Source organism: Lycorma delicatula, chromosome 1 (assembly GCF_047948215.1).
Source record: "Lycorma delicatula isolate Av1 chromosome 1, ASM4794821v1, whole genome shotgun sequence".
Taxonomy (NCBI): Eukaryota; Metazoa; Arthropoda; class Insecta; order Hemiptera; family Fulgoridae; genus Lycorma; species Lycorma delicatula.
The window spans coordinates 194,672,491-194,692,900 of record NC_134455.1 but is presented as its reverse complement, the minus strand read 5'-3'; the positions used below and the strand labels follow the sequence as shown (position 1 = coordinate 194,692,900).

Sequence of the window (20,410 nt, the reverse complement as noted above, 5' to 3'; positions counted from 1 at the left end):
TTAAATTATTTTCTGTAGTATTACTCTTATTAAAAGCAACGGCAGTATATTCAAGAAAATGAAAAATACTAAAGCAGACGCATGAGTTCAGCATGCGCAGCAAAGCAGAAAACAGTTAATGAGATATAAACTTCATGTGAATTTTAATATAAGTTTGAGGGACTGGGTTTGCGAGTTGTCAAATTATAAATAAATATCAGTCATTTATTTAAATGAGAAGGTTTGTTTACAACGAGTACAAGTCATTTTCCAAAACAAGTGGAATGAAAAATATATACAGCGTGTTATGTATGTAGTTTATAATTACTAATAATATATCCAACACACATTACTTCTTCGATTTTATATGGAATATAGTAGCATATAATATACCGTATTCTTCACACCTGTTGCTGTCTGTAGTGACAGCTCGATAGAGGAGACCGCCCATACCACTTTGACACAGAGAAATCGTTTTCTATTAATAAAGGTGGAATCTTTGTTTTGTTGTAGATTCAATTACTCGTATACCGAATGAAACGGACATATTTTTCCTGTTATAAATTAGACACAATTTAGTAGACGATCAACGTTGAATAGGGGCGGTTAGATTTATGCGGGCCGAGATCGTAAATTCATCAGAGGCCACAAGGATTTGTCAGACGAGTTAAAAATTCTCTAACCGCATTCCAACTGTCAAAAATCGCCCCGTTCCATCATGTTCGTGCACTGTTCAAATAAATTTAGTTTTAGGAAGTAAAAATACTTTGCCAGTGATTATTTTGCAGATTTAAGACTAATTCTCTCATAATTTTAAGTCTTCCTTTTAATATGTGGGTTATGAATTTTTAAAAAGTATTTATTATTGAAATTGTTGGTATCATTTATTCTTCAAAATAACTTTATTACCAAACAATTTAGAAATATATGTATAATGTTCACACTCATAATTTTTAAATTTCAGTAAAATAGAATTTCTTGTTAATATAAACATTTTATCGTCTATGTAAATTGTAAGCTATGATTTCTTGAAGAATGTTTCTAATTTTTGAGTAGATTTAACGAACTCTTTATTCTGTTTAGCCTCTGGGACCACGGTAAGGTATTACTTTAGAGGATGAGTGATGATTATATGTATGAATGTAAATGAAGTGTAGTCTTGTACAGTCTCAGGTCGACTGTTTCAGAGATGTGTAGTTAATTGACATCCAACCACCAAAGAACATCCGTATTCACTATCCAGTGTTAAATCCGTATAAAAGTAACTGCCTTTACTTGGATTTGAACCTTAGAATTCTCAACTTCGAAATCAGCTGATTTGCGATGACGAGTTAACCATTAGACCAGTCGGTGGGCTAGATTTAATGAACTGTTCTATAATGTTAATTATTCTTGAATTCTTCGTTATATGTTATATTTTATGAAATAAAACGAATTTATTTTTGGAATAACAGCGTATATTTTGTGTCATAGAATTAAATTTAAGTTGCTTAGTCAGAAAGAAGCATTAAATTACTTTTGATACGAAAAGCTACTTATAATAAACTTATGCAACAAAGAATAATGTAGACCTCTTATTAATGAATTATTTGCGTTCCGTTAATTCTTTAGGTGCTGCTGGATAAATACTGAAGTGGAAAATAGGATTATTTCGTATGATAGTTGTCTTTTACGACGATTATTTAACAGCTTATTTTTTATGATTACTTTTCTTTATCGTTATTTTTTATAATAAATTCTTTTGATAATAATAATTTAATCTCTCTTCAGTCCGACTTTCAATCATAATAATCATCAATGCAGTCTATTACCGATTACATTTATTCTGTTATGTTCCAAATGGTGCGAAAGACACAAATATTTAAATCGGCTACCGAGAAAAGATTGATTATAAAAAGAACTAAAAGCATAGTACACGAGACCGAGAGTTGTAGGTTTTGCATGTCTCTTTCTTTCATGAAGAACACTACTTGTAAAATAATAATACATCATCCGCATTGATGAAGCATTGAAACCAATCCCATTGATTGGTTTTTGAAACCAATCAATTACTGTGTTATACGTATTTCACCACATCAAACGTCCTTCTTGTGGCGAGTTAAAAAATTATTAATCGGGCACAATTTTTGCTGGGGATGGACCTAATGATTATACCTACAGTAACAAAACTTCCTCATAGAACGAACACAAAATCCATTTAAAAAATTAGCGTTGAAGTAACGTTCATGGATGTTTTTTAAAGTGAAAATCTAATTATATCAGATCCTTCATAATGGTCCTTTAAAGACCGATTTTTAACGGGCGTTTTGTGGGGAAATACGTATAACACTGTAATTGATTGGTTTCAAAAACTACTCTTGGTTTTGTACAAACAGATGGTTTTTAAAATATTTTGTTTTGAGAATATAGGATATTTTTGACGGTACAATCGATTTGGTGGAGTACAATGGCGTCTTCTTTTCAACTGTTTTTTAATGCAGTAGCTATTGAAATTACGTAGTGTATTGATTTCTTTATGTAATTGCTTGCAAGAAAAAAATTATTGTTTTTTTCACTCGGGAATTCCTTAATTCAACAAATAAAATAATACAAGCAAGGATTTAACAGCTATGGATACTTGTACGTACTAACCGTAAGTTTATTTTAATTCACGTGTTGGACTTAATACGAACACGTAAAAAAACTCGAAATCTTATTTTACTAATGAATATATCTCATTTCTGAATTCCAATACATGAATTTCAGTAGAGTATGTTCCTTTAATATTTTAGACTCGTTCAAAAGGTTTTCAAGACTAAGAAGTTTCTAAAATTGAAAAAAACATTTACTAGTTTACTTATTTTCTTTAAAATAGTCCAAATTTGTAACAACAGCATTAATTTAGTTTCAATTAAAAATAAGAATTGGTGTGAGAGACAGAAATGGAGTTTAAATTTTTCAAATAACATTTTCCAATTTACTTTAAACCCAAAATTGAGTATTTTAATGAAATAATTACTCTGAGTAGATAGGAAGGCTTCTCAGAATGGGAAATTATTTTTTTCTATTATAAACTCATTTCTTTAACTTAAAAATAATTAAAATTTGTGAAGTCCTTTGTATTTCACTATTGCGTTGTTGAAATACATAATTAAGATAACTTTTTTCTTGTAGCGTATTTACTTCAATGCAAACGAATATAAAAATGTATTTTTTAAACGGTCTAATCCCTGGAAAATATGAACATTTTTACTTCCTTGTACGAAATAAAAACAAACCAACATACTTGGCATTTATAGACCAAGAAAAGGCATTCGATAACGTAAACTGGAATAAAATGTTCAGCATTATAAAAAAAAATTAGGATTCAAATACAGAGATAGAAGAACAATTACAGCATTACAGCATTAATTATTTACAGGAACCAAACAGCAATAGTAATAATTGAAGAACATACGAAAGAACCCGTAATAAGAAAGGGAGTCCGACAAGGATAACATCCTTGTCCTTGGATAACAAGGACTTGTTATCCTATTCTCGTTACTTTTTAATCTTTACATAGAACTAGCAGTTAATGATGTTAAAGAACAATTTAGATCCAGAGTAACAGTACAAAGCGAAAAGATAAAGATTCTACGATTTGTTGATGATATAGTAATTTTAGCTGTGAGTAAAAAGGATTTAGAAGAAACAATGAATGGCGTGGATGAAGTCCTACGCAAGAACTACCGCATGAAAATAAACAAAAACAAAACGAAATTAATGAACTGTAGTAGAAATAACAAAGATGGACCACTGAATGTGAAAACAGGAGGAGAAAGGATTATGGAGGTAGAAGAATTTTGTTATTTGGGAAGTAGAATTACTAAAGATGGCCGAGTAGGAGCGATATAAAATACCGAATAGCACAGGCGAAACGAGCCTTCAGTCAGAAATATAATTTTTTTACATCAAAAATTAATTTAAATGTCAGGAAAAGATTTTTGAAAGTAAATGTTTGGAGTGTCGCTTTATTGGATGTGAAACTTGGACGATCACTCCGATCGTCCAAGTTTCACATACTCAGATACTCCATCTGAGAAGAAAAGATTAGAAGCTTTTGAAATGTGGTGCTATAGGAGAGTGTTAAAAATCAGATGGGTGGATAAAGTGACAAATGAAGAGGTGTGCGGCCAATAGATGAAAAAAGAAGCATTTGGAAAAATATAGCTAAAAGAAGAGACAGACTTATAAGCCACATATTAAGGCATCCTGGAATACTCGTTTTAATATTGGAGGGACAGGTAGAAGGAAAAAATTGTGTACGCAGACAACTTTGGAATATGTAAAACAAATTGTTAGGGATGTAGGATGTATACCGAAATGAAACGACTACCACTAGATAGGGAATCTTGGAGAGTTGCATCAAACCAATCAAATGATTGAAGCCAAAAAAAAAGTACGAAGTAAAGGAAGTATTGTGATCGCAAAAAATTTCGGTTTTCAGGTTTCAATGGAAGTATCCATTTTGACCATCCCTGAATCCAATTTGACTAGTTTCGGCGTAACTTCTGTACATACTTACGTATATATCTCGCATAACTCAAAAACGAAAAGCCGTAGGATGTTGAAATTTTGAATTTAGGACTGTTGTAATATCTAGTTGTGCACCTCTTCTTTTGATTGCAATCGACTGAACCAAAAGTGTCCAAAACAGCCCAAAATTCAAAAGAATTTGGATTTTTGACTTTTTTAACTGCAGTAATAAGTCCTTCATTGAGAGCTTTTCAATGATATATCATAAGCGGTACTTATTTTCATTGGTTCCAGAGTTATAGACAAATAAAATAATTTTAATTAATGAAATATTTGATCTTACAAGGGTAAGGCACATCGGTTCGAATTCGAATTCATCTCTTTTTTTTTACTTTAAATATATTGATTTATTAATAATAATTAACCTCTGATTGTAACGAAAAAAAATTACAGTAAATAATAATTAAGTAAAAAAAAAAAATGAAAAAAAAAATCAAAAGTTATTAATGAAATAAAATTTTATGTACTTTTCATTTTAAATAAAATGTGTTTGTGTAATTTAATAGAAAGTATTAAATTACACATATATGACTTCCAAGTGTACTTGGAAGTCATGTAGTGTCCAGAACTGATTTTTAGGTAGATTGCTTATGAAATCTACCTTTTGTAATGGGTACCATGATTCGACTTACGGAAAATTTCGACATGTATTCGCGTTTCAGACCCTCAAACCCCAAAACCACCGTCAGTTCAAAAGTTTATATATACTTTTATATATATACTCGTATATATATTTAACTTTCTTGTGCACACGATTACTTCCGTAATTTTCGCAAATCACTTTTAAATTCATACATAAAATATAATGACCCAAAATCTCGGTAGAATTCGTTAATGGACAAAATCGGACATAGAGTGAAAATGGGAGGGGCTTTTTCGAAAAAATAATTATAACTTCGAAAGAATTGCTATAACTTCTTAAGTAAAATATCAAATTGGTTTAAAGTTGCTACTGTTCTTTCGATAAGAGCCTAACACTCATCTAAGTAAAGTTTTTTTATATCACCAACCACTGGCCCAGGGAGTGGAAAAAATAGGGTTTTGAAGATAAAAATCATACCTCCCTTAATAGGCACAGTATCGAATCGGTTTAAAGTGTTTGTTAGTCCTGTAAGCATTATCTAAAGTCGTTTTCTGAAATAATTTTTGATATAACCACCAACCCTTACGGCAAGGGATGACGAAAGTTTTGCTGGAATTGTAAGAAGATGGGGCTTGTCATATGCTAAACATGTGAAACTTTTTTCACATGCAATCATTGTCGTATAGAGTAAATTTGAACTTTTTCATAACTTTAAGGTGGAAATATTTTTTTTATCCCCTACTTAGCACCGGTGAAATCTACCTCCGCCTTCCGGCGTGCCGAAACGGATATTTTTTTAGTTGAATAATGATATATGAATAATTTCTTTCTTTTATTTAACAATTCTGTAAATATAATAAAAACAGAATTTTCGATAAACATAATCTTTCATAATTTCTACACATCAAGTAAATTTCATCTCACATGCATTACCATTGAAAAACTAGGCTTTAATATTATGCTAAGGAAAGTTTCCGTCTATTTACTTTATGAATTATAATTTTCTAACTTTTGTCAATGAAATCAATGATAATTGAATACAAACTTCGAAACAAAGAACTGAAAAAAAATTAAAAATAAATCTTTTCAAATGTATTTTAAAAACTTGTTCAGTTTATCGTTGAAAAAATCTTATTTTTTAACTTATTAATTGCAACTCTTCATATTGTTTACTTTGCAGCAATTTAATTTATTCATATACAGAATGATTAACATGCAAATGTTTTAGCAATTGTAGCGGGGAAATTACTTTAAAAAATGTTATACTGTTTGTTTTGGAAATTAACTGCAAGCTGAAATTGCCATAGATGAAGCAAATACCATTATTATATTAAAAAAAATGTAAATTTTGCACATATATGCTTTATTTAAAAAATATTTATTTCATATTATTCAGAAAATTGAAATGGAAAGTTGTAAAAACCTATTATTTAATTTACGATTATGTACACCAATTATATAAAGTTGATGTATAAAATTAGACAAGCTTACAGGTGTTACTGCAAACACGATTGGTTTTACAGGTAAGAGTATGTTCTCTAATATTACCCACCTTCGATCCGTTATAGCCTAGAACATTAACCTTTCTATAATTTGTTCTAAATCATACGTTTTTCTTCAACACTCATGCCATTTTCTCAGTAAATAAATTTTGGCAAGACCGTTTTTTTTATATCCTACTTTAGAAGAGTCCTGTCATACTTAATTCAATTATTAAGCAATTTTCCGCATTCCTGATATGAAATATAAGAATTGGGTGGGAGAAGGAAAACTATAAAACTTTGTTGAATTAAATTGTTTAATTGACTGACATGTTTTTTATATAATTGATTAGTGGTAAATGATTAAAACAACGCATACTTGAACAATTTACAGTTAATAAATAATTTTATCTATAACTTCAGAAAGGTTACAATGAAAACAAAAACATGTTTCTCAATTTTTCCAGTTTTTAATGCAATTTATAATTCACTTTCATGACAATGAATTTATTTCACAAATTCTTCTTCGTCTTTAACAGACTCAAACATTATTCACTGAATTTTCAATTTAATTAATTATAAAATTTCTTCCATTTGAAAATGTATATTGCATTGTAAAATGGATATGCTATTGCACAGATGTGCAATACCATATACTGCTCGGTGAAGAATGATCACATTAGAGCTCTCTTTCTCCAGTAAGCTTGTCACAGAGTGCTGATTATTCTTGAGGAATGACTGTACCGTTTTTGGGGGTAATTCTCAGGTTGAAAATATTTGTGCTTATGTTAGTTACCTAGCAAACAAAACAAATTGTTTTATGTTAAAGACATCATTTGCTGCTACTACTACTACTACTATATTCTTCTGTTAATTTTTTATTCATCATTATTATTAATCTCACACAAACGTTTAGGGACTCCTCAAGATTGCATTATTTTACGCGGTTGATTGATGAAAATATAACGATATATTGCCCAGGAAGAGCGAATTCAAAAATGGCCTAAAAATCGGTACGGTACTTTTTTTTTAATTGTAAGAAATTAAATAGAAAGTGTATAATATTTATGATGGATAATATTTATTTTAGCTGAATTTCTATGCATGAAAAAACTTTACTTTACTTTATGAACATTTTTTTCATAAAGTAAACAAATTTTTTCATTTTCAATGCATATTAAGAAGGAACACCCCACTTAAAAGTATCCTGCAGTTACAAGGTAGGTCGCGGGGGAAAAAAGATAAATTCGTATTCAAAACGAACTCATTATAATGTGTTTCGAAGGTATGAGTGCAAGTACAATTCAATGTACCGTATATTAAATAGAAAAACATCATTAACCGTTAACTTGTAGTTACTTCATACGTAATTGATTATTATATAATTAATTTCTATTGAAATATTAATAAATAATAAATTTCGCTTCTTTTTCAACGTTGTGTTCAGTACTAATGAACTAAATACAACGTAATGAGCATTTACGCAACGTATATTTACTGGAATAAAAATTTGAATTCAGAAATATTTTACTAATATCGATTTTCAAGTGACAAAATTGTGCTACCTTTTATTTAGTCAGTATAAAAGACGATTTTCTCTATTTATAATAAAACAATTATTCTAAAAACTAAAGAAAATTTTGTCTGCATAAACACGTTTCATTCCTCACATCCACCGGCGCTAGTTAGTCTTTCTGGTTAATCGAATTTCTCAACAGTCTTCGAATGAATCAGTTTTTATTTTGTCGTATTGTCTATTTTTTTTTTGAGCAGAACATAAAGCGTTCTTTTTAACTAATACATTAAAGAACGCCGAACAGTATAATAGCCGATGCGGTTAAAAATTTATTATAGACATGCTGTCATTTACAGTTACACAAGATTGCGGGTAAGATAATTTTTAAGAAAACGTTTAAAAAACTTAAAATTTACTTGATTTATTATCACAAAATACTCGAAAAAAAATTTGCCGAATATTGTAGCACAATACTTTACGAAATCACATTTTTGGAAAAATGTGATTTCTTAAATTCAAAAATAAAGATTCGTTTACAAATAAATATCTTGTTTTTGCAGGTCTTCAGTATTATGAGAAGTTCTGTATATTCGTTTACTTGGATTAATATTTATGGAACCTAATTTATTATATCTATATTTTAATTATCACTAGTTGAACAATTCTCTAACTTTCCCAGGAAAGTGAGTAAAAATCTATAATAATAATAATTCACAGATCTTCTGTAAAAAGTGAAAGATACTGTATAAGTAATTTAAGAAATAAACATAATATCAGAATACTAAGCCGATTCCGTAGAAAATATATTACACATAAAGAAAATGCAGAAGGCGTAAAAATGATCGTAACAATTATCCCACTGCCATTATAGTTTTCCTGAAGAATTGAGTTCTCTCTCAGAGCTTCTTCTCCTGTGGATGCTATTCGCGGCCTTCTTGTAGAATATTGTAACAATATTTTTGCTTAAGTCATCGCTCGTTTCTAAGGCTTATCAAATCAGAAGAATACGAAAAAAGTGATTAAGGTAGTGTAGATGGCCCTTTCTTTCTGCAGAGCTGGAACAGTTTCAATTTTCTTCTATAAATGACAAATGTGTTAGCTGCTGGACTGAGATCATTGGTGATAAATGATTTCAGTCAATGTACATTCTATTATTGTAAATTTTGCTCCAATTGAAATTGGTTATTTCAATTCGTTTATTGTACATGAGGCTCATCGAAGATTGAAAACATTATAGCTCTCTTTCTCAGTAAGCCTGACAGAGTGTACATTTCTCTTGAAAATAACTTAACCATTGTCCTTACCGCCCTCTCTGGCATGTTTTCTTTTAAATCTCTACATGTGTTTTTTATTATCTATATAATTTGCTCAGTTTTTAATAAGATGTTGTATGGTCTTCATTTACACGCTGGTTCACTGATTCTAGATTTTTAGCTTATTTCCGTCCAATTTGCGCGCAGCACAATTCAAAAACATAGTTCAGTGATTCATAGCGTTTAAAGTTCTGGATGAATGCAGCCTTTGATTCAACAACGGTTCTGTGGATAAAACATCTACTTAAGTTTTCCACAGGCCTACATAAAATACAAGGCATGTTTATAAAATTAAGGTCCGTTTTGAAATAAAAACAACTGAAACTTATAGAAAATATTAATTACTTTCGCATAAAAACTCCATTTACTACTTTTCTAAACAGCCGCCTTAAACTTCAACACAATTTTCATAGGATTGTACTAGCTTTTTTATTCCCCCTTCAAGAGATTCCGCCACCAGTGACTTAAACCAAGCAGTAACACCATTTTTCAATTCGTTATCATCGTCAAACCTTTGTGATGCAAACCACTGTTTAAGGAAAAAGAAGAAAAATAATCACCAGAAGCTAAGTTAGGGATGTAGAATGGATTGTTAAAGATTTTCCAGCAAACTTTTTCTATTTGCTTCACCGACTGATTTTCCTTGTGTAGCCGGTTATAGCCATGCAAAAACAAAACCTGCAGGATATCATCCCACGTCGTTTGTTTTTCTTTTCTAAAATATTTTAATGTTTTGCAATACCCAATCGGCATTCAATGTAGTTCCGTGATTACTAAATTCGACATTCCAGACCCCCACTTTTTGTATAAAAAAAAAAACAGTAATGAAAATTCTATTTACCGAACGTTCTTGTTTGAAATTATTCGATGTAGAAGATAATGAAATTCACCATTACATTGACTGCCGATTTGTCGTGACATTTGAATAAAAAATCCAGGTTTCATCTCCGATTGCAATGTATTGAAACAAAATTTATCACCTTCATTTTCGTTATGTCACAAAAATTCATGGGCTACAGCAAGCCGTTTTTCTTGTTTTGTTGATTAAGATCTTCGGCACCCATCTGGCACACAATTTTTTAGCCTAATTTTTCAGTCAAAACCTCATAAATCAATGATCGTGAAACATCAGAAAACTTCCAAGACAGTTGGAAAAAACAAAACAAAAAACAAAAACAAAACCTGCTGGATATCATCCCACGTCGTTTGTTTTTCTTTTCTAAAATATTTCATCTCCGATTGCAATGTATTGAAACAAAATTTATCACCTTCATTTTCGTTATGTCACAAAAATTCATGGGCTACAGCAAGCCGTTTTTCTTGTTTTGTTGATTAAGATCTTCGGCACCCATCTGGCACACAATTTTTTAGCCTAATTTTTCAGTCAAAACCTCATAAATCAATGATCGTGAAACATCAGAAAACTTCCAAGACAGTTGTAACACGTGTAGCGCCCGTTTTCTCGAATTTTTTGTCAACTTTTTCAATCAAATCATCCGTTGTCATCAAAGGCCGGCCGCTACGTTTTTCATCATGAATGTTTGTTCCCCTTCTCAAAATAAATGGCACCACCGTCTTTAGCGTCTGTAACAATATCCGGCCCGTTAAATTTATTTTTTTATTTACATTATAATAACCGACTTACGCTCACTTGCAGTTACTAGATTAATGATAAATGAATTTTGTAGCGTGTGAAAAATGCCATGCCTGACCGGGATTCGAACCTGGGACTTTTGGTGAAAGGCCGAGGCGCTGTCAGTCCATCACGGAGATCGGAAAATTTCCATTACATATTTTTCAGTTAATTTCATCCGCAGAATTGTTGTTTGCTAACAAATATAAAATTATTCTTCTTACTTCACATTTGGGGGAATCACGAATTGTAGCCCTCATTATAAATGGATGATATTTAAAATAACATCAAAATGATCAGCTGTTAGTAACTATTGTTACTAAGAGCTGACTGTTGACTGAATTAACTGATCTATCAAAGTTCATTTGTTAGACTACATAGGCGGTAAATTTAAAACGGATATTACTTTAAAAATACCCTTCGTATATATTTGTGATTACTGTTCCTTTGGATGTAGCTGAAATAGTCGATGTGTGTCACATCATGAAATTACTCAGGTTCTGTGTAGGGATGAATTTCGATTCCTTTAGTGGACTACATTTCCCGGCAAGCGCTAATTCTCAGCGATCAATTTCAAAATCAACCGAAACACAATTCCAGTGTACTAGTCTAACATTTATGTCTATGCGGTAGGTCGTTCCTTCGTTATCGCAGCTGTTTTCTTTTTTTGTAAGTATCATCTTAATATAGGTTTCACAAGAAATAGATTTCGATATGTTGGGGGGTATATTATCTCCCAAGCCGTTGCGGGAGACTCTTTGCTATCTTATTACAAGCATGCAATTGCCAACAGACACTGTGGAAGCTTTCTTTTTAAGGCGTGACATAGTCTTCAACTTGGTAAAATACTGGGTAAAATTGAACTAATTAATTTGAAAGTATTTTAAAACCCAGGAAGTCACTGGTTTAAATAAGACATTTACATGATCGAGACTAAGGACAAGGGATCTGTAACTTATTGCAACCTTACCCTAATTTGTGTTTATTACACAATTATATTTTCATATTCCTTTTGAAATTTTCTCTTTGGTTCTATTTAAACGTTATTCTGTTATTTACTAAGTTGCAAAACATCAGCTAAAATTAAATAAAAATGATACAGCCTAATTTAAAACTCATAAAATGAGTATTTGTGAATGTACCCTATTCTTCAGTTTCTCGTTTGATTTATCTCAAGTTATTCTTATGAAATTAATTAAATTTTTATGTAAAAACATTCTCAGTCTTCCAGATAAGAAAAAAAAAGTCTTAATTTTTAAGTAATACCAAATTCAATTGATCAACTAGCACATTAAATCACCTTGAATTAAAAAAACCTTTTAGTGCAACTTTTAACATATTTTTTTTTTGTGTCGATATTTAGAAACTATAAAAAAACACTTGTCTGATATATACTGCATAGAAAAAAAGGAATGAATATTAAAAATGCAATATAAAATAAAACAGCATTAGCCAAAAATCTTTTTATCCTCCTAAAAGAGGATAATTAATCCTCCTTCCTCTTCACTGGAAATATTCTGGGCCTTGTTCATCATTTTCTACTGAGTACTTCCTTCGTTTTCTTTAGGATGCTTAGGAAGAATCGTTTTCAACCAAGGAGATCGTTAACAATGATTGTCTTCAGTTTGTCCACATACTCTAGGTGGGAGACTCTAAGTATTTTATAAAGAATAACGCTATCAAACTCGAGTTTTCCATAGAATCAGTAGGAAACCCCCTTCGGAGAATATGGAATTAATAATTTACTTGTTAGCAACATGGGAAGGTTCTATTCGTGTAGTTGCTGCTTGGTTTATTATTTTTCAATTAAAATTTGTGCGACTTTTGCATAAAGGTTTCTTTGTATAATATCCTGAGTGACTTTGAATTGCCCTGAGTGACAAAAATTCACCCATTATACATACAGAAGTAGCAGATCCTTATTATAAATGTCATTAAAACTAATAGATGTTAGAAATCGTACCTATATTATTTATTTAATTTTTGAAATCTTTCGTGAAAATTAAAGTGTATCTTTAACAAGAAACTATATACTCGTATAATATATATATATATATATATATATATATATATATATATATATTTATTTAAAACTACTTTCCACCAAAACACTGATTATTTTCAAGATTAAATTTTTTTAAATCGTTAAAATTAATAAAATAGTGTTACAATTTACTGATATTTACATCAAAGACATCCTGAACCTTCTGAAATCAGTATTTCCGTTTCTGCACAAATCAGAATAAACTGATAGAAAGAAACCAATTTTGAAAAAGTAAACTCTCACAGGCAGTACCGAATGAAACCGTAGATGTCAGAAAGTATCCAATATAACAAGCGCATCTAACCTCACATAACATTTTTATTATTTTTACACTAAAAAAAATTAGAGTAAAACATACTTTTGTGTCTAAATTTTTAAAATAAGCTGTTTGTATGTAAATTCTGTTTATAAATTTAGAAAATAAATAAATTTAGAATAAATGTTATTTATAAATTGTAAAATCATTAATCTAAAGTAAGCCACATAATTTAAGGTACATTCAGTTGTAAAAAGTCCTTTTAGCTTTTAAAATCTGTAAAATTAGGACTGTTAAGAGAAGATAAGTAGAGTTTATGAATTTATTGCTCAGGTTATTAGGAACATCATGGGATTCTTTTGCCTGAACCGGAAAAAATCATACGGTAGACGAATTTAAAAATAACGAATTACATTTTTAATAAACAGAAATTGTTAAGACGCTTTATTTGAACTATTCGAGATAAATATTGTTAGCCAAAATCTTATGACTGCTGCAATTTAAATAAATAACTCACATTTTTAGTAAATAATGTAGAAATGTAGAAGATACCTGTATATGCTTTATAGTGTTAGATTGCGGTGAAAATGTTAATTATAATAGTGATATTTTTTACTACGAATACTCGTACATCAGTATCTATAAAATTATAGGTACAGGAATAGGATTGTGTTAGTCATAGTCTATATACGTTGTCTTTTTTAAAAGTTACAAATTTTAGTAGAATAGCAGAACACTAGAAAACCGATATCAACAATCTATAGGATTACAACGCTCGTTGGAATTACGATCGCTTCGTTTTGTACCTCATATAGGTCATTGCTATCGGTTATGGATTTAAGATTTCACGTAGGCGGCAATTTAAGGTAACAGTACACTGCAGTACGTATATAAAGAGACAGAGACAGAAGGACAATGACAGAGCAGAGTCAGCATGAGGGAGAAAAAGAGAAAGAGAGACAGATAACGAGTGAGAGGGATTTAGGTATCCGTTACATCGGAGCGTTGCATGTCGCGGGGGGCGGGAATGGCGCGTGGGCGGGTGCTGGCCCTCTAATCACAGACCGCCAACGCCGTAATCACATACGCAGGAAACATCTCTATCACCCTTTAATAATCAGAAAAAACTGTCTTGATGAATGTTCATTGAGATAATAAAACGCTTCACCCCTCGCTTCGGACACCATCCTTTAATATACACGGCTTTTAGCACCCATTCCACCTACAAGAGTGTTGTGGATTCGGCTGACAGTGATAGTATTCACACAGTTTTAAATAATAAACGTATAGAATTACGGTTACACATCCTTGAACAAAATCCATTTAAACTGTTCATGATCGCGTTGATAACTAACATTTTGAAATAATTATTTAAGATCAAAATTATTCATTCAAGGCCTTAAATCTAGCGAATAAAGTGTTATGATACATTGTGATATCATTTATTGATGGTAGAACATAAACTATATTTTATCGGTTTATCGGTATAACAAGCGTTATATAAAATTTTTTACCGGAGATAACAAAGGTTTTAAACAATTTCGGCTCTAATATTTATAGTTACTAAAACGATGAAAAATCGTTTCGGTATACAAACAATATTTCTTAAAATTTCCTTCAAAATCGCAATTTTCGCGATGAGCCAGTTCCTGTGTGTTGATAGTTGAGATTACGGGAAAAGCGGTACCTTGAACTGTACCTGTAGGGTACCTTGAAGCGGGACGTTACCTTGAATTCAAAGAAAGAATACAAAATTATGTTCTGTTAGTTAACTATCAACGATGCAGAAATCATTAATTATTGTAAATTCTGTAGCAGTTTGCTATTTTCTATTTTAAATTTATGAATAAGTAAGGATTTCTGATACCTAAGGATTGAGGTAATACATTGAAAAAAAGAGTTTAATATTTAAAAATAAAAAGGTTCAGTCAAAAATCGGGAGAGGTATAAGAAGAGTTACCTATTAAACTAAAGTCAAGCACAAATATTATAGTTAAATAATTACATTGAATTATAATATAATAACCATAATTTATGGGAACGAAATGGTACTGTTAACGCTCTACGAATTTAAGTATACTCTTATATTACTAATATTACTTACTGTGAGCTAGTACGTTAATTGGAAGTACAATGTTGTCCTGGTAAAATATTTCTTTGTGCCGTATTTCAAGAAGGATAGAATCTTGCCCTGATACAAAAGCCTAAGCGTAAGAAGAATATAACAGCAACTTCAGTTATCAAAAAGATAAGACGATTTCTAATATCTAAAATATTTCTGAAGATTTTGAACAATAAGTGAAAAATATAAACGTTTGCTAGCCAAAAATAGCAGAATTTAAACGGTTTATTAACCAAACATAAGAGCATGTTTAAAATTATTTTGGTGATACTATTATTTTCAGAAAAAATTGTTTTTTTCTAAAAACACAGGTCAAATTTAATAAGTAAATTGTCTTATTATGATTATCGAAATTAAAAACCGGTAATTACTAGTCGATAAAATGTGGTCATCTTGAGGGTGTTACATCAAAATATTTTTTTAAAAATAATATAAATGTTTCAATAACTGTTTGCTGTAGCTTGGAAAACCTTCACAAAACTTTTGGAAAGTATAATTGTTGCGTCAACCATCTACTTTCTTTTATGTGCTGAATCATTTTCTATCTTATATTACTTTATAATTCTAATCGTTGCCATTCCCTACCTGCTACTAAAGGTGCTGAAGACAGGCAATGCATACTAACACTATTTCTCAGAGAAAGGAGTGCAATAATTTGTCATAATATTCTTCTTTTCTTTTTTTTTTTTAACTGATATTTCTTGATTCTGAGACGCTTGTAAACTATCTGATGTACAAGTGGCACAGTAAGAGCATTATTTGAAACGATATGAATAATGATTATGATGTGCCTAATATTATGAAATAATTTAAACCTTTTAGGGAGCAACTTGTGTCTCGTGTCAGATCGCCTAAAACTGTCAGGTTTAGTTTTAAGTACGGTTCCTAACAAACACAATAATCATCATTATTTACTTTTCTACCCGTAACTCTAAAGATGTGAGGCTACTCCGGGTGCTGACTTGAGTCGACTAGATAGGGACTAGATCGGACCGCACTTAAGGCGAGATGCAGACTCTAGACTAGACATGAGTTTTTTTTTAAAACCTCTCAAAAAGAAATAGTTCGCGTCGCTCAAATTCTTAGATTTTTTAGAATCTCCAAATTCGGAATTTGAATTTTTGGTGTGAACTAGTGCAGTATTTTTGTACGCTTTATATTGCAATCGCATTCTACGTCAGCCAATGTTTGCATACATTTGTATTATAGTACATATGTAATCATAAACATACAATTAAATGTTTAGTGCTTACTATAGAACGCATTTTCTCGTACTAATTTGACCAATTTTTCTTCTTCCATTTTATTATTAAAATGCACTCAATAGTAAACTGCATACTGTAAACAATTTGCTTTATAAAAAAAAACACTTCATTACAAATTGCATGCACCAGCCATTAAGCAAACGAAAGACAACCTGATGTAGCCTGCATTCCTAAATCCATTTGGCCTACTTGACTCCGATCGGTTTCTTCTGTCAAGTCAATTCCGGTCAGGAAGTTGTGCAGCCGTTTACAAACTTAACGACTGCATTTCTAATAAAGCCGTAGTCAGGTCAGGTGAACTCAAGTTAAAAGCAGATGTAAATTTATTTTAATGGTTGTAGACAACCTGATTTAAGTCAAAATTAACTCCCGAAAATGATATGCTGCTATAAGAATAATAAGCCTATCATGTCAGGTGTATTAACAGAAATGCAAATTTAATGTTTTCCAGTCGTCTTCTTTACGGAACCAACCAAATACACACACGTATATGAGCATGCAAAGCACTCCCAAATGCAACCGATTTTCGACGATACAAGTGAGGCCTTCACGTTTCGCCAAAGGGAATCGCTTCAAAGAGGACATTTTCATTCTAAAAGAAAGAGACAGTAACTGAAACTTGACAGATATTTTACATGAGATACGTTACAATAATGATAAAAACTGAGACTGATAGTTAAAGCAAGAGATTTATATACTCTTCTCTATCATGAAAAAAAAAATTGTTATTACTTTAGTTCAATCAGAGGATATATATATATATACATACACGAGTATTTAAAGAATAGAATGTAAAATAGAAAGTTCTTTTATTTCTGCCACTTAAAAAAATATATATTATCTAATTATAATATGGAAAATTAAAACTGTCATTAAATATCAAATCTAGCGAAGTGCAATATACAATTTGAACAAAGAATTTTATTTACAGGACTACTACATCACAGAACGTGTTTTACATATCTTTCACAGTCTTCTACATTCTGACAATAAACTTTGGGGTTCCAAAGTAGATACAAAGTAGATAAGTAGAGTGAAATACCACATAATATTCTTGGAGTGGCAGCTATAGCAAAAGAACAGTTTTTATTACGAAAAAATAATGTAGCGTATTATTCTCAAAACAAAAAGATATATACACATGTATATGTGTGTGTGTGTTTGTGTGTGTGTGTGTGTGTGTGTGTGTGTGTGTGTGTGTGTGTGTGTGTGTGTCTGTATATATATATATATATGTTATGTATGTATGTATGTATGTATGTATACGGAAAAAAGTTATTTTTTTCTGAAATTCTAAGATTGTATTTACAAATTAAATAAAAGTTTTAGTTATAAAGTTTTCATTATTTTAATAATTTTTAACTGCGCAACAAAGAAGGAGAGTCTGATGAAGGGCAATAACGGTTTTCAAAAAATATCAATACACTAATATTCAATTTAATAAACCACGCTCATATTTCTTCGGTTATTCTTTAAAGATATTATAACCGTCTCAGGAAAAAAGCAAGATCACTAATACAAGATCACTGAAGTTTTACCTTATAAATTGAATACTTTATCCTATTTTATGTTTATACGTTACTATTTCTATTATCGTAAAATAAAAATTTATATCCTATAGACTATCTGTAGTCATAAAAGGTTTTTTTTTCTAATTTAATATACGAATTACAAGTTTAAATATTAAGCGCTATTAATTTGGTTTATTTTCTGCTTAGTTCCAGAAAGTAATACTTTATTATGAGGGCAGTGACATGAAACAACATATATTATTTTGTACCCGATCGTAATAAGAAGACGACTAAAGTTTCCTTGCGAAGCAGAGTAGTTCGGAATTCTAGAAGAACTCAATTAGTAAGAATTCGGTTTATGACCGAATGGACGTCTTGAAATGCGCCACTGCGATATTTATATTCGTCACATATATTTCTGGTTGCTGTGAGCATGTCACACAAATTCTAAACATTATGTGATAGCCTTCTTATAACCTACAACCTATTAACCGAAGACTTAAACCCTATCTACTAATAAAATAAAAGCATGCGTCATACTTCACCTCCTCCTTTACGTTGCTCCTTGTTATGACCTGCCACATCTATAAGCCGACTGCAACGAATAAAGATATAAAATTATGCTTTTTAAATGTCACTTCATTTTTAAAAGGAACTCTTAGATCGATACCTCGTGATTTTCTTTCGCGGATTGTACCGACGAGATAAATGGAATGGCAAATTACAATTCAACTAGTTTTACTTTGAATAAGTTATTTATTACAATTCAAAGTCACAATATAATTTGTACCTTACTATGAAAAAGGTATTTTGTAAATCGTTTAGTGTAAATCACTTACACACACACACACACACACACACACATATATATATATATATATATATATATATATATATATAGCTAACTTTTTTTTAAATGCGAGGTGTATCACAGTAACACATTTTGTCTGTGATAAAAGGAGATAAAAGGAATGTAGAATTATGTTAACTTCAAGTTGAAAACAGTTTGCTGAATCTTAGTTAAATTAAAATACCCCGTTTAAGTGAATAATAATAAAAACACATACACAGTTCAAATTTTTAATTCTTGCGTATATTAAAATTTTGATTTAAAACATTTTAGATTCAGTTTTAAAATACAAACTGAACTTATCTAGGCGGCCTTTGCCAGTATGGTTATCATATCAAGTATGTTAATAAGATTAACTTTTTTCATGATTTTTGTTTGATTTCTGACGACAGAAATAAAGATCGTGATCAGAATACAAAGATTAACTCGGTAATTTTAATTCGATTTGTACTGATACTTTTTTTCTAAATCTTTCGTTTTCCATTTTAGAGTTAGAGTCTTATCCGTATAAATACAGCGGTTCCTTTTACATTACTGAATTTAAATAAAGCAAGACATGTTCGATAATTAAATGTGACTTTCCGGTTATTTTTTTAAGCTGCTAGTTTAGCAGCTAAAATCGGCGATTCACTCTCCAACACCTTCCCATCAAAGCCAAAATAGAACAAGAAAATTATATAAAACTTACGTAATTTTTTTTATTTTTTCAACTGGCCTAGTAGTTTACAAATAAATAAAAATTATCCGGCAAATTAGAAAGAAAAAAAAAATGAACCCCTTAATTTGACGTAATCTAGGGTCATTAAATTTCCAAAGTATTCTTTCGGTAATGCAATATTGAGGAGAATTATTTTGGGATATGAAAGCTTTTAAACCGACTTTCTTCCAAGGTGCATCTAACTTTTTTTTTTAATTTAAAGAAAAGGAAAATAATTTAAAATAATTTATGAATGTATCGATTTCTGAGTGATATCCCATGTATTTTATTTATAAAAAAGTTAAAATATTGATTTAAGTGTTTAAAACATGAAACCCTGATTATTGATTGCAGAAAATTATTATATAAATGAAGCCGGGCAACGATCACAATTATAACGATTATACATACACTTGAAACACAGTAATCTAATCTTATGTCTTTGAAAACTTATTTTGTTTCTCGTGGCAAGTAAAACATAATGTTAAAGTGGAATTTATTTTATACGGTTTAGTTAAAAATTAGTTTAACTGAAATATTAATAAAACTAGTTCGTTTTAACCTTCTGATTGTAAAAAGATTTACTGTGTTTTTATAAATAAAGGA

The 20,410-nt window shown here is 30.4% G+C and overlaps 1 long non-coding RNA gene across 1 annotated transcript in view; it reads right to left on the bottom strand.

Annotated features, from left to right (window-relative positions):
• Positions 1–7,351: 7,351 nt before the first annotated feature.
• LOC142318239 (uncharacterized) overlaps positions 7,352–20,410 on the bottom strand; it is a 106,402-nt gene continuing 93,343 nt past the window's right edge. Inside the window, exon 3 of the long non-coding RNA XR_012754860.1 lies at positions 7,352–7,393. This is a non-coding gene — a long non-coding RNA (uncharacterized LOC142318239). The remainder of the gene's footprint in view (positions 7,394–20,410) is intronic.